This window comes from Brienomyrus brachyistius, unplaced genomic scaffold (assembly GCF_023856365.1).
Source record: "Brienomyrus brachyistius isolate T26 unplaced genomic scaffold, BBRACH_0.4 scaffold27, whole genome shotgun sequence".
Taxonomy (NCBI): Eukaryota; Metazoa; Chordata; class Actinopteri; order Osteoglossiformes; family Mormyridae; genus Brienomyrus; species Brienomyrus brachyistius.
In genome coordinates, this window is record NW_026042306.1 from 3,216,944 (window position 1) to 3,230,556 (window position 13,613).

Here is a 13,613-nt window from a genome sequence, read left to right on the forward strand (position 1 = left end):
AAAAAGGAACAAAAATTAAATTAAAAAGCATCTTTAATGACGAAAACTAAAATGAATACTTTTAAAATCGTTGAAAAATAAAACAAAAATGTTACAAACAGACAACTGGACAATGAGTGATGTGGAGCTCTTTGTAGATCTTTATTACACATGACATGGTCCACTAACAAACAAAGACAATGAATGCAGTGGTGAAATTTTAAAAACATGTTTGCATGCTAGTAATTGGAAAACACTAGTTTGGGCACCGTAAGGAAAGCATCACGTCAGGCAGAATCCTGCTCCACTCCACTCTGCTATGTCGGCCAACGCACTGATTTGTGAATCTCATTCCTGCCCTTGTGTGAATCACAAAAGGGATCCAGCTGCCTCTTGTTTTTGTCCCTCGTTAGTCTTTGAATAAAAGTGCTCCCAAGTCCTGGCAATAATGTCGATCCTGCTTGTGACCCATCCCAATTGTAGGGTTCCTGCCCCCGGTTTTGATCTTGCATGATCCAGGGTTGCCAACTAATGCAAGAATTCTTATGGCAGATCTATATTATTCCATTATAAACCCAAAATTAGCTATATAAAAAGCATTGGGGTAGTTTGTACCAACTTTTTACAAAGTAATAAAACTCTTACATGCATGTAAATGCGTGTGCAGACTTGTCTGGAATTGAAAATCTCATGCCAGCAAGCTGACCAAAGTTGGGAATTGTCTATTAATTTTAACATGAATGAAGATGTGTCAATATTCAAGTATTTTGTTTGATACTAAATTTTGGTTTTATTTATATTTTATTTAATGATAAAATTCATACATTCATACATTTAATAATTATAATATTCACATTACAGCAGTTAAAACTATGTTCTTAAAGACTATGTTGAAACCTAAGGGCATGCTATAATGACAGCTTTACAGATGTTTCCTTCAGCAAACTAGAGTGAACAGAGGTAGATTGGTAGGCTAATCTGTGTGCACACATATGTACATGCGTGTATAAACTGTGAATTTCATTTGACTGAATTTACTATAGATGTAGTCAACTAAATCATTTTTTTTAGTTCTGGCTAGATACCAAATTTGCTGGACCCCATCTGATCCAAAAAAATATATTTTGGTTTCATTTGACTAAAGATGAAAAAGTATTAAAGTACAATGGTACCTCAGAACTCGAACTTAATCCGTTCAGAACTCGGGTTCGAATCCTAAAAAGTTCGAGTTCTGATCGAATTTTCCCCATAAGAAATAATGGAAAACCAATGAATTGGTTCCCGGTCCCAAAAAATTACATCTAAATATGTTTTTTTTTTTTTTTAGCATTTCAACACAACATGAACAGGATAAAACAAGAAGAGCACATACTAAACACATCAAAGCACATTTATCAAATTAATAATAAGTAATTTGTAAAGTAAGAAAATAAATGTATTGTGTGTAGCTATCAACATCATGTGAGAGAAAGTCAGTGTTCAGTTTAAGTACCTTGAACAAGAAATGAGATGCTGGTCCTATGAAATAGTCAAGAGTTTTATCGCTGAAGTCTTCGTTGCCAGAATACTTGACATGCTGTTCATCATTAAATGACTGAGGATCTGATTTGAGGATACATGCAGCCATTCGCTGCTTCACTTCTGCAGGAACCAAATATGGGGCCAATTCTTGACCCAAGTACCAGAGTTGGCATCGCATAGCTGTATGAACAGCATCCGAAACAGTTTTATTTACTGAATTGTATTTAATCAAGCTCTGAATGATTGAGTCATTTGCAGGTGGGTCGCATGAGTATGTACAAGTTACCCATACCTTGACGTAAATCAGTGTTACAAAGATTGCAAATTCCCAGTAGTCTGAACTCTCATGCTTGGTTAGTCGAAGCTGACTTTGGAAAAGATTTATCTTTAATACATAAAGCAATTTACTCATCCATCATGTATGATGAAATGCCCCTGGGGCACAGAAACGAACACCTCTTGGTGGTGTTTCACCTAGAAAGATAACCGTCAATTCCAACAGTTCTCTGTAATCTTCTCTGGGAAGACTCTCACTTGTAAATACACTGGCATTGAATGATATTGCATCACGTTTTAGATCTGCCAAATTGTCAGTCAGTCTAGCATCACTGCAAGCCATGAAATGATCAATGTTTGGCCATTCTTCCTGAAAACGTCGAAATAGCGGCACACTGGAACCTGATGAAACACCAAACAGCTTTTTGAATACATCAGCGCACATCACTTCAAGCACATGATGCCTGCATGCCAACCATAACAAATGTTTGCCCAACTTATGTTCCAGCAAAACACAAGCTCCATTAAAATGTCCAGTATTGGATGCTGTTGTCTCAAAGGACATGCCAGTTGTATTATCGACTTGATTCCATTCATGGAGGCTCTCTGATGCTGCCTTCGCAACTAATTCTCCTGTTCATTTTGCAACCTTTGGAACTGCAAGAATTTTCTCGACTTCAAAGCCAGTCACCAAAAACTGCCATGGTCTTCTTTTATTGGACCACCTGCAATTGCTGGCAGAAGTTTTCCATCAAAATGGATAACAAGACGGCCTTCAGATACTGCGATATTGTTGCCTGGCTCTTTTGATACTGTTGGCAGACAGGGACATGTCGGACACTTGTTTACCATAAGAATGTGCTGCATCCTGGAGTATGAAGGCAGCCTTCCTGTTACTGACAGTATTGCGATCTAAGGCACCTGCAATTGCTGGTGTAATAGCTTGGTTGGAAGTGACATGTGCCCGCTTACGTGCAGCTATATCTTGCTGTGAGTTTGACTCAGCCAAAAACTCATCACCACTCGATTGGTCAGAAAATTCAGACAAAGCTGGAAGTGTGACTTTATCTGTAGAGTCAGCACTACAAGACCCAGAGGTACCCGCAATATTTTCTTCTTCTTGTCTCAATTTTTCCTTTCTCTGTCAATTTAATTCTTTGAGATATGTTAAACAACTGTTTTAATGATATTTCAAATTCACGCTCTCGAGCTTCCTGTGCTGATCCTTGGCGATTCATGTTGCGACATACATTTAGAAGTTTTTCCACCAGAGTTTCAAGTTTTTGAACAATGCTTCTTTCCTCGGCCCTTGGAACTCTAGCTTTTAACCAAATTTTAAGTTTATTATACTGAACAAAAATATAAACGCAACACTCTTGTTTCTGCTCCCATTTTTCATGAGATGGACTTAAAGATCTACAATTCATTCCAGATACACAATATTACCATTTCTCTCAAACATTTCTCACAAATCAGTCTAAATGTGTGATAGTGAGCACTTCTGCTTTGCTGAGATAATCCATCCCACCTCACAGGTGTGCCACATCAAGATGCTGATCTGACATCATGGGTAGTGCACAGGTGTACCTTATACTGCCCACAATAAAAGGCCACCCTGGAATGTGCAGTTTTTTGCTTTATTGGGGGTCTGGGGACTCAGAACCGGTCAGTATCTGGTGTGACCACCATTTGCCTCATGCAATGCAACACATCTTCTTCGCATAGAGTTTATCAGATTGTCAATTGTGGCCTGTGGAATGTTGGTCCACTCCTCTTCAATGGCTGTGCGAAGTTGTTGGATATTAGTGGGAACTGGTACACGCTGTCGTATACGCCGGTCAAGCACATCCCAAACATGCTCAACGGGTGACATGTCCGGTGAGTATGCTGGCCATGCAAGAACTGGGACATTTTCAGCTTCCAAGAACAGTGTACAGATCCTTGCAACATGGGGCCGTGCATTATCTGTCTGAGTGGCTGGTCTCAGACGATCTTGGAGGTGAACCAGCTGGATGTGGAGGTCCTGGGCTGGTGTGGTTACACGTGGTCTGCGGTTGTGAGGCCGGTTGGATGTACTGCCATATTCTCTGAAACGCCTTTGGAGACGGCTTATGGTTGAGAAATGAACATTCAATGCACGAGCAACAGATCTGGTTGACATTCCTGCTGTCCGCATGCCAATTGCACGCTCCCTCAATGCTTGTGGCATCTGTGGCATTTTGCTGTGAGACAAAACTGCACATTCCAGGGTGGCCTTTTATTGTGGGCAGTATAAGGTACACCTGTGCACTACCCATGATGTCAGATCAGCATCTTGATGTGGCACACCTGTGAGGTGGGATGGATTATCTCAGCAAAGCAGAAGTGCTCACTATCACACATTTAGACTGATTTGTGAGAAATGTTTGAGAGAAATGGTAATATTGTGTATCTGGAATGAATTGTAGATCTTTAAGTCCATCTCATGAAAAATGGGAGCAAAAACAAAAGTGTTGCGTTTATATTTTTGTTCAGTGTAACAACAATCTTAACGGCATCCTTCATAGTCATACTTTGTATTTTGTGGTGAAAGAAATAAACTTGCAGGACCTCCTGATATGTTGGTAATATGCTGCCATTAAATGATTCCATCGGCTGACCAATCATATGGACAGCAGTTTCAGAACGTGTCACTGCCATGATTCAGTAGTCTAACCTAAACATTAATAATGCATGATGAAAACCACAGTTTTGCAATATTATATGGCTCATTGCATTATTTTGATGCAGTAATAGGTGAATTCTAAACAAAATGGTTTCAAACTCTGCTACCTGAAGTTCTTGTTTCAGTTTAGATTTATTCGTGCAAATATTTAAAAGCAGTCGGTACCATCTGAATCTGTGCCACACTGACAGGTGCAATTAACCATGCTACAAAACGTTGAATGATACTATGAACTGCAGTGAATTAAAGTAATGTATCAATATTTCTTACCAGGTTGGTGTGGAAAAGTGTTCACTGCTCAGTACTCGGAATGGTTGTAAGATAAGCTAACAATAAAACTGTTTTCGATAAACTAACCACATCTATAATTTATATTTTGTCTTTCGCTATGATTTGCTATTCTTTGCTAGATAAATAACGTGATAAATAAGTAAAATGCATGCCACCAGTTTGCAACAGCAGCAAGTGACATACATGCCAGTTTTAGCCGTAAAAAAGGAATTTTTATTATAAATGATGACTGTGAGGCAGTACTACATGAAGTTCAACATCCCTAATATTTTACACAATAATTCCTCTAACCAAAAGGAACAAAAAAAATGATGTGCCCTTGAACTTCTTGATCACGAGTTGTTTGGTAATGTATTGTGACCCACCCTACTGTTTATCTGGGTAGCAAGTGTACTTTGGCTTAGAACAAAAAACACAATTAGAACATGTGCAAATTAAGAGTAACACAATAAAAACTAGTAATAATTTCTTCTGTTTTCTAAAAAGTTACTGATATTTAGTTGGATGGCTAGATGAACACCGCTTCAGTTCCCAAACTTCTCCTCAGGGGCACCTCAGCCGTTCCATGATTTCTTTAAATTTCACCAACAGCTCAATTACATAATTAAATATATTGGGTTAAAAAGTCAGTGACAGATTGACTGGCTGTATGAGGTCTGCTAGTGGCCAAGTAAAAAAATACATGGCTGCACTGGACGGTCGCTGCAAATACTAGGATGATTTTAGCAGAGGTTCTGAAATGGCTAAGCTGACACACTTTGACAGGTATAACATCATAGTTTTACACCAACACGAGAATAATCTAAACATCATTTTCTTTGCCTGCCTAAGATGTTACACAGTACTGTATTTCTATAGATAATCCTTGTCCCAAGTCGGAAGCACTTGCTCTTTTGGTTTTCAACACAAGGTTTCATGTATAGCGAATTCTGTGTGGAGTATTTTATTGAGGATAACCACTGTGCCCTCACCATGTGAAACCAAGTTACATTAGACATAACGCAGGCGAAAATTGAGACAGCTGTGATGCTCACAGGTTATTTTATAACCTTGTTCATGGAATTAGACTTAACTGGAAATCACAGGCATATTCACTTTTGATGCAGTGCTCAAAGGTGTACTTCATTTTGTTACATTGGATTTATACTTTGAAGTATTTTCAATAAAGTCTATCTAAACTGTTGTAAAGTATATGTGAAATTATATATCCAACATTTCAACTTAAAACTAATACAATATTTGAAAGTTAATACAATTTGGAGTCATTTAATATTGCCTATGGGTGTACTCACGTTTTGTTGAGTATGGGTGCAGCCTGCCTTGCAGTGTAGCCTATTTCCAGCAGAACCAGGATTTAAAATTCAGATTCTTAAAAAATATACAGTGGTTGCTAAATGTTTTCCAGAGCTGTATATTATTTCATTATAAACCTAAAACTCAATACATCAAAAGCATTGGGGTAGTTTGCAAAACCTACAGACTATTCACAAGGTAATAAAATTGTTACAAACATGTAAATGCATGTGTGCAGACTTGTCTTGAATTGAAAATCTCACTCCAGCCAAGTAATGAATGTTAACAACCTTGCAATGCAATAGGGTATGCATAAATGAGTGTAGAGAGTACCATTTGAGCACAAATGTAGAAAGGGTGAAAGATGAATTTCAGTATGTGCAAGTGTACATTCAAACAGACCCTTTAAGTGCTGATGTTTAGAGTACAATACTGTACTACACACTGCTATCAAGCTGCACAATATTGTACTGCATGTACATCAGGAGTGCATACACTCTGTAGCAGAGGTCAGTCTGTAGCACTAGCAAATTGCAATTTTTTTAACTATTTGTACATATATAGAGCGTTTGAATTGGATTCCATGGAGAGGTCCCATGAAAACATTTTTGTGAGAACATGAGAACATCCTGTTTATGTCATAGTTTGAGATGTCAGTTTCCACTGTGGTTTCTGGATATGGGAGTGGTTCAATATCAACAAGGGATTCATACATGTTGGCCTTCCACCATACTCCCCTTTCCTCAACCCAACAGAATTTTTCTTAGTATGGTGGTGGAAGGCTTATGACTGAAAACCCAATACCAGGGAAGATCTCCTACAAGCAATGAAATTGGCCTGTGGCGACATATGGCATTTTTCCACTGCCACCAAGAACTGAGCCATACTGGAGATATACCGCAAACTGATGGTTTTAGAATATAAATTATCCAAGCTGTACCCAAGACAAACTCGTGCTTTCTGGCAGGGCTGAAAGCATGAACAACCTGAGCTGGTTGCGTCACCATCATCTACTTGTTTGAAATGCAGGGTGTTGCCAGTGTTCTGCGTCGATATACATGGATAATCTGAAGGATAAAAATGCTAATTCTATATATTATTCATCATTAGTAGTATCAAACATTGCGAAGTATTGATGCATTCCTGATAACTCAGAACTTTCCAACGTTCTACTTAAAGTACTATAGAACAGCTGAACGGAAAGGATTTGTCATGCAAATTTATACAAATGAATGCTAATTCCGGTACTGTTTGATGCTAACGTAAGACAATGATTCTCATAGGCTTCCTAGTGGAAATTAGCACATAGAAAATTGTGATGTACAGTGTGAGCAGTAAATATGTTTAACTTTGGTCTTATGTCACTGTCGCTCTCCAAACCCAGTAACACCTTTCGTGGTACAGCTTAGGTATGACTTGGTTCCTGTATGCTAGTGGAAAAACACCAATAGATGTGGAGTTTTGCCAAGGCTGGATCCTGCACACCAGAGGGTTCTTCCCCTTTGCCAGAGTAGGGAGAATATTGCCTGTGATGTACAAGAAGTCCTCCGACCCAGAATAGAGATGTGATGCTGAGGCAGAAAGACTCAATTTTGATTTTGCAGTTGTACAACATTTAGAAGTGTACTGTAACGTGCATTTCATTTACACTTTTGTCTTCATTCCTTGGCCTTTTTCAGTACTGTATTTTTGCTGTATGCAAGAGCTGAATACCACTGGCATTCAACGCTTGCAAGACTTACACTTTCCAAACTGTGTTACTAGGTTGTGAATTAGGGATGTAATGATACACTCAACTCACAAGTCGATACGAATCACAAGTCTGAGTTCACGATACAATTTTCTCACGATTAACAGAATGAACTGCAGACTAATTTATTGAAAAATATTCCTTTATTTATCTTTCTAAACTGTGTAAAATGTGTCCTCTTCTTAACAGTGCAACTAAAATTGAATAAAATACTGTTTAAAAAAATCCCAAATCAAATTTAAAAAAATCTTCAAATAAATAATCGGTAACGCTTTACATTAACTGCACCTTCATAATGCTTTTATATTGCATTCATAAAATGTTCAGTATTGGGCATGGTGCAGGTAGCAATGAGGGTGATGATCCATTTATGGCTCCAAGACAAAGGAGTTTATTAAACATGTAGCCCAGGATCTTCAGTAATACATGGAACACAATGACTGTGCTTTACTTTCAGAGTTCCACAAAAATGAAATAGAAGTTTTCCATCTGCTTGAACACTGCCAGAGCTATGCCGTGCAGCCATGCCAAGCCGGCATGCCATCTTCTTCAGCCCTAAATCCTGTGTTATCGTGTGATGCACAAAAAGCTTAGAGAGCTCTTAAAGAGATAGTAGTCACCCCTATTCACTGTGTGCTAATCGGCAGCGTTTTAGAGATACTACCCCAACAGATTAAAGGAGGAAACTGGGAGCATTTCTCCACCCCGCTACAAACAAAACAGAACACCTAGGCGTAAATCACAAAATAAAAGGACCCATGGGGTCAAAAGCAAATGGGAGAAACAAGAACTACAAAATATCAAAAGGTAACAATTAGGGAAAAGAGCAACACAGGGAGCAGAACTAGAAAAACCAAACAGAGCAACAACATGCAGTAACTTGAACACATATTGTAACATCTCATAATGACCAACTAGGGAAATGAGCAAAGGCAGGCACTTAATTGCACAGGTAATGAGGACGAAAAAAGGACAGGTGTGAATCCTCAAAAACATTAACCAACCAATCAACAAGACCATGGAACAAGACAAAGGTGAATTAACTAACAATAAACAAAGAGCAGGAATCAGGGAACCTAATACTTAGGGTTAACAGCACTAGGGAAGACTAGGAACATGTACAAACAAAGTCAAAATCAAACAGGACACAAGCAGGGCAAACTGAAACAGGGAAGCAAAGATGACCAATAAACACTAGGGAACAGAAAACCAATAAATTCAAGCACTGGTGAGGCTGACCTAGAACCCATGACCATAGCTTCTGTTTTACACATTCACCCCCCTGAGCTATGCAGCAGTCTAAGGAGCAGGGAAAACACACAAGGGTCCAGTACAAAGGCAGAAGAGAGGACAGGATGGCCAGCAACGCCTGCTGGCCAATTGGGGAAGAGACATGAAGGGCAAGGATAGATAGGCACTGACCATGACAATTTCCACTGTTCCAGCGTACGGTGGTGGCATGCTTTACATTACTCCATCCAAAGATCTGAGGCTTGCATGCAGCTGCTCGGCCATATAAGCCCATTCTATGAATCTCCGGTACAGTTTTTGTGCTGGAGTTAATGCCAGGGGAAGTTTGCAACTCTGCAGTTATTGAGTAAACAGAGCACTGGCAACTTTTAGGCCCCGTGTGCCACAGCATTTATTACTTTATATGGTCTGCCATTTCATGGCTGTGTTTCTGTTGTTCCTAAATGCTTTCACTTCCACTTTGCAATAATACCACTTACAGATGACTGTGGAATATCTAGCAAGAAATAAATTTCACGAACTGAGTTATTGCATTCTTATGACAATACTAGAACCACGCTTGAATTCACTGACCTCTTCAAAATGACCCATTCTTTCACAAATGTTTATAAACCTGACCTCATGTGTAGGTGCTTGATTTTATGCACCTGTGGTAGTGGTTCTGAATGAAACACATGAAGTTAATGATTATGAGGTGTGTCCCAATACTTTTGTCCATATAGTGTATGTTGATGATTGACACAATGGGGATGGGCCAAAGCAGTCCGAGTTTGTCATTATCTGAGATAATGTAAGTTTCTTTCAGGCTACTATGGTAGCCTAACTAATTTATCAGCCATCAAGGATTTTTTGTGCTGTATCTCCCACCCTACTCACCATTTCTGAACTCTATAGAAGAATTCCTGTCATCATGGTGGAAGGTATATGATGGCCCTACAAACGTGTGCCCCTTCAAAAGGACCTGGTGGAGACCTGTGGGAATACGGATGAGGAAGCATGCCAGAGGTGGATACATCACTCCAGTGTCACGTCGGGACGGGGAAGCAGGTGAAGGGAGCCGTGAATACGGGCTATGTTTTATTCTGGGAGTACAGGCAGACATGCAACGAGACCTGGGGAAACAGACTTGCCCGCGGACTGAAATAACCAGACTAAACCGCAGGAAACGTAGAACAACTGGCAAACGGAAGGATTCCACATGGGGTTAATGAGGTAGGCGTGTTCCATGAGAGGGCTGGACGGAAGGACGTGACATCCAGACCACACCACCCCTATTGCCTTTGCAGGGAGAACATTGCTTGTGATGTTAATGAAGTGTTGTAGCCAAACCCAAACTAGAGACAGGATGCAGTCTACATTTTTTTCCTTTGTAGTTTCTTTTCCCATTTATCTCTGGAAAAAAAATGTTTCATATATCACTTTCTGTATTTGTTCATGCCTAAGTATGGGACAAAATGTGTTCATTTTTAGAAGAATGAATCTGATATTTTCCCCACTCATACATGTGTTCTATTACCTGCATGAATGTATACATTTGAAGAAATGTCAGAATATTTTTGGAACTATTTGCAGCAAATAGCTGTGCACTGCACACTGATACAAAACGGGATCATGGTGTTTTGCATGTTCCCCATCAACGTGTAGATGGTGCTTAGGATAGTGTTCGTGGTGCATGGTTTGTGTGTAGAGATTTAATGCAAAAGTACCCTTTTTACAAAGGTTAATATAATTTAAGTAAAACATGCTTTTGTAAGAGGTTTGTGATGTTTATCTTGTTGTGTTAGTGTTCTCAGGGTTTGTGGTCAGAGTTCTGCAAAAATGAGCCATATTTTCAGAAACTGTGTAAGCATTCAGAAAAATAACTGTAAAAGCAGGAGAGGACAAAACATGCAAGGAAACCGTCCAGTATTTATTTCATAAGCATTGAAAGAGGTCACAGAGTAGGGCCAGAAGGTTGGTTTGACTTTTATCATTTCAGTGCAGAAAATAGAGCCAATAGTCACAGTGACCTAGGCTGAAGCAGAGAATAAATTCAGATGCACACATGCCATTTGGTTGTGGCATTCAAATGAAAATGAAGGTTAAACAAATGAATAGAAATGTACTTTGAAATAACACTGAATATTCATGTGTAAGTGCACTACACATCTATTATTGTGGATTAGTGTACAATTATTGATCTACCTATACTGATTTAATAGTTGGTTTCTCCTCAGCATCAGACAAATGCACTTTGGAGAAACTGTATTTCTGCACTTAATTCTTACAAGTTCCTAATCCATTTGAAGCCTGCCAAAGACCTTTTGTCTCCATGGTAATGTTAAAGTGATCGGCTGAGTAATTGCTGCCAGTGAATTTCAGATAAGATGAAATGGGAGTGTGATTTTAATGCAGTGGTGAGCAGCTGAGGAAGTAGTCTACTTGGTTTACAGTATATGGAGTAAAACAAACAAAGATGACAGACGGATGACAGCAGGAACTGACATTGTCAGTACAAAAATTATTAGCTAGGCCTGCAGTCTGCTCATGTAGAACAAACAAAATGTTTACGGCATCACCCTGTTGAACAAATGGCAGGAAGAACTACTCTTAGGAACCGTATGATTGGAGGTGCAGTAGTTACAGTGCATCACCATTAGACAGATGTTCTATCACTGAAGATTTTTTTAAAGGATCTTTCCTTTTTGGGGCATTTGTATGGGGTTGCAAGCCAATGGAGACACAATCCAAAGTACCACATTCCAAATAACAGATGCTCAGTTGTCCTAGCAACAAATCGATGCTGTCGAGGAAAGAGGATGCTCCTTCACAGAAACCTGCCTGGTGGTTTTGCTTTCCACTGTCATGCTATTGGATTTTGTTTTGCCGAGCATGAAACACTGAGAATGAGGGAGCATAAGAGAACATGAAAGAGTATAAGACTATGAAAGAGCATGATGGAGTGTGAGATACAATAACATGAGAGATAATGAGAGAGTATGAGAGAGCATGAGGGAATGTGACAAAGCATGACATAATGAGAGAGTATGAGAGATCATTAAGAAGCATGCCAGAGCTTGCTACCCTGAAAAAGGTGGAAAAAAATTGTATTCTATTTTACCACACTTTATTGGACAGCTACTATAATATATGTCTAGTCACTTCCTCCATTTTACTTTAAATTATTTCACCTTTAATTTTTGTTTAAAAAGTAAGAAGTGATTGGAAGATGGTTAGTTGATTCTTTAAATTGGAAAATGACAGTTTATGTATATATAGAACATTTCATAAGCAGCTGAACAATTCAGAATCAAAGGCAAGAGGGATAAAATCAAAATAATACTTCAAGAAGCATATTACCAAAACACTCCATTGATTGGAATAAGTGGTTAGGAAATAAAACTGATTGACTTTACAGGGCTAACAATGGATTTGCAGCTGAATACAAAGAGTACTACCCTGTTGGAATCACTGGCTAACATCTTTCCTTGTGTGGAAAACTGGTGCTGGAATTGGAGAAATGCAGCGGGGATCTCCACCCATGGAACCTCAAAGGTACCAGTTTGAAACTCTGCAAAAACATACTAGATTTACTGCATGTCATATAGTAAATCTAGTATATTACTCCATCACTACAATAAGGTATTGCAGGTGAACGCGTGGAGCAGCTGGGGTTCTATATAAACTTAATGACAAAAAAACAAAGCATGCAAAGTGTTTTATAGTCTACTTTTAAAAAGTAAGCTTTTCTTTGCAGACCCTGGCTAACTGAAAACTCAGAAGTTTGGTGTTTCATCTTAATCTTATGAGTGAGAGTTGGAAAAGTTTCAAATGGTGCAACAAAATATAACTGTTTGATACCTTTTCTTGTGACAGAAACATTTTGATGTTTTTATAATATGCAGGTTTGAAGGAATTGTTCTTTTGAGTCGGTTCTTTTCAGTGAATCATTCAAACTGGTTTTCAAATCATCCATGCTTTGCATAGTCTTAAGTCTTAGATTAAAAAAAATCTAAAAATATCAAATTATCATATAAAAATACAGCAAAATGTTTAAATTCACTAATACTTGCTTTTGTAGACTGTCTGTAGACATGTTGCCTTCAGTACCCCTCTGTAACAAAGGCCATTGTATTTGTGCTGTGTGCAGGCTCAGCCACATGGTGGCTGTGGCTCACTAGTTTCACCTAATGATGGCCAAAACAATGCTTCATGAACCATTTGCTGTATTTTCTGAGCCCACTAGATGGTGCACTCTGTCCAAAAATAGTGCTCAAAGCATCCCCTAAAGTAAATCAAAAGCACCATCTACTGTATTTTTTGGGCTATAAGTTGCACCGGTATATAAGTCACACCTACCAAAAATTTTGAAAAAAGCATACACAAGTCGCTTCTTTACATATTCATAGAAAGGAACACATATACAACTAAAAGTTTGATATTTTAATAGGTTTTCATCCAGAAAAGCACAAACATGCATTAAAATGGCTTTGGCAGTTTAAATAAATCAAAAATCTACTAATTCGAATGTCTTATTTGTCTGTGTTAGTAAGGCCTTCAAAGTCCTCA